This window comes from Galeopterus variegatus, unplaced genomic scaffold, assembly GCF_000696425.1.
Source record: "Galeopterus variegatus unplaced genomic scaffold, G_variegatus-3.0.2 Scaffold3369, whole genome shotgun sequence".
In the NCBI taxonomy this organism is placed as follows: domain Eukaryota; kingdom Metazoa; phylum Chordata; class Mammalia; order Dermoptera; family Cynocephalidae; genus Galeopterus; species Galeopterus variegatus.
In genome coordinates this window covers 236,557-238,838 of record NW_007729480.1, presented here as the reverse complement: position 1 = coordinate 238,838, position 2,282 = coordinate 236,557, and the positions used below count along the sequence as shown (strand labels likewise).

At 36.7% G+C, this 2,282-nt stretch overlaps 1 pseudogene; it reads right to left on the bottom strand.

Moving 5' to 3' along the window:
* Positions 1–728: 728 nt before the first annotated feature.
* On the bottom strand, positions 729–2,282 carry LOC103600496 (annotated as a pseudogene).

Here is a 2,282-nt window from a genome sequence, read left to right as displayed (position 1 = left end):
TGAAATCAAATTCTCTCCTCCACTTCTCTAAATTGCTAACACTATGAAATAACAGATTCTATTTATCCATGAAATCAGGTAATTTTAGAACTGTAAGGAGCCAAACAGATTATATATCTCTTGATACTTGAAGTATGATCCATGGACCAGCAGCCTCAGAATCATCTGAGAGCTTTTAGTAAGTACTCAATCTCAGGGCTCACCATAGACCTACACAATCAGAATCTGCATTTGCACAGAACAAAAATTTTTAATTTTGATGAAGTCTAACTTACCAAATTTCCTTTTATGGATCATGCATTTTGTGTCAAGCTTAATAACTCTTTCCTAGCCTTATATCTCAAAGATTTTCTTTTACATTTTTAAGTAAAAGCTTTACAGTTTTATATTTTACATTTAAGTCTTTGGTTCATTTTGAGTTAATTTTTGAATAATGTGTGAGACAGCTCTAGGTTAATTTTTTTGCCTACAGATGTCCAATTGCTCCAGCACAGTTTGCTGAAAAGGCTACCTTTCCTCCATTGAATAGTTTTTGCACTTCTTTAAAAAATCAGTTGGGCATATTCTTGATTCTACCTTTGGGTTCTCTATTCTGTTCCGTTGGCCATATCTCTATCCCTCCACCAACAACACAGTCTTGATTATTTTAGCTATATTGAAATTGCATTCATTTTTTTCCAAAATAATTTTAGCTATTCTAGTTCATTCGTCTTTTTTAAAAATAAATTTTATAATAATCTTGTCTGTATCTGAANAAGTGCATAAGGATCTTTTTTGAAAAGTTCCAATTTAAACTCTTTTTCCGTTAATTTTTGTCTCTTGTAAACATTTTCTTTCCTTAAATCACTGAGGTATCTTTCAGCAGTCTCAGCTGGCAACCAATTATGAGCTTCTTTCTCATAGGAAATCATCTGCCCCTGATAAGAACGAATGGTTCTCTCCAATTCTTCTTCAACATCTCTGGCTCACCTTCTATAGGTCTCCAGTTCTTCAGCTGCATGGCTGATCTTTTCTTCTATTTGGAAACTTTCTCCTCCTTCCCTAACAGGTAATTTTCCTCTACTATTAATTTCCTGTGGAGTTTCATTCCATTTTCTTGATACAGTTCAGTCATTACTTGAAGTTTCAGCTGAAGCTTCTGATTTTCACTTTCCAACTCTGTGTTTTCTGACTATAAAGATGCTTGTTCAGTCTGGAGATTTTTAGTATGCTCTGTAAGGTCTTCCTTTGTTTTATCTACTTCAGATAACTGAGTGTACATTTGGTTTCTTTCTCCTTCAAGGGTTTTTAAAGAAGCATTTAACTGAGCAGCGTGAATCAGTTTCTTCAAAGCTCCTTTTGGCGATCATCTAAGTGAGCACCATTTTGTGATTCACTCTTCATTTCCAATTCCAAGTCATCGTCCGTCATGTCTTCTCCAAGCACAGCAGCCCAGTCTTGCATCTTGAGCAAGCGTTCAGTCAGAGACTTGATGTGATTTTCTTTATCTCTTAGAACTTGTTCTGCATGTATTTTGGACTCTTCAAAAGTTATTTTCTGTTTATTAAGTTCACCCACTTGTTCTTTCAATACTTCAGCTTCTTGTGAAAGCTGTTTCTGGCTTTCCTGAAGTTGGGAATTTTCATTCAAGGCATCTTTTATTGCCACCTTCAGACATCCTTCATTCATTTGAAATATTTTGTAGATTATTTTGGCTTCAGCTACTTGTGACTTGATGGATTTTGATTCATCTTCTAGGGACTGTATCCTTTTTGAAATATCTGCCATCAATTCATCTTGCTCAGAATGTTTAGATTTCTGTTCTTTTAATTCTTTTGCTAGAAAGACTATTTCATCCTCAAGTTTAGATGTGGACCTGTTCAGCTTTTCGTAGGTTGCCTCCAAACTTTGTGCTTCTGTTGACTCCTTCTCAAAACTGGCATCCTTCACAGCTGACTCTAAGCCTTCCTACTCCTCTTGAACAACACTAAATTTTTCAAGTAGTTTACATTTTTCTTCAATTAGTCCAGAAAGCTTTTCAGCAAGCTTTTTCTCTCTTCCTACATAAAGCCCTTTTCTGCAAGCTTTTTCTCTCTTCCTACGTAAAGCCAGCTTCTAACCAATTGAACACTTCTCCACAAAAACAAGAGAATCAAAAATGCAGTAAGAGCCGCACATATCACCAATTCCCATGGAGAACCAGGGCCCGGTCTCAGATCTTCAGGCAATGCTGCTACAGTCCTGCGCAGCTTTTCCAGGACCAGCCCCAAGTACGGCTGAGGGACAGCCCCAGGCAACTCCAT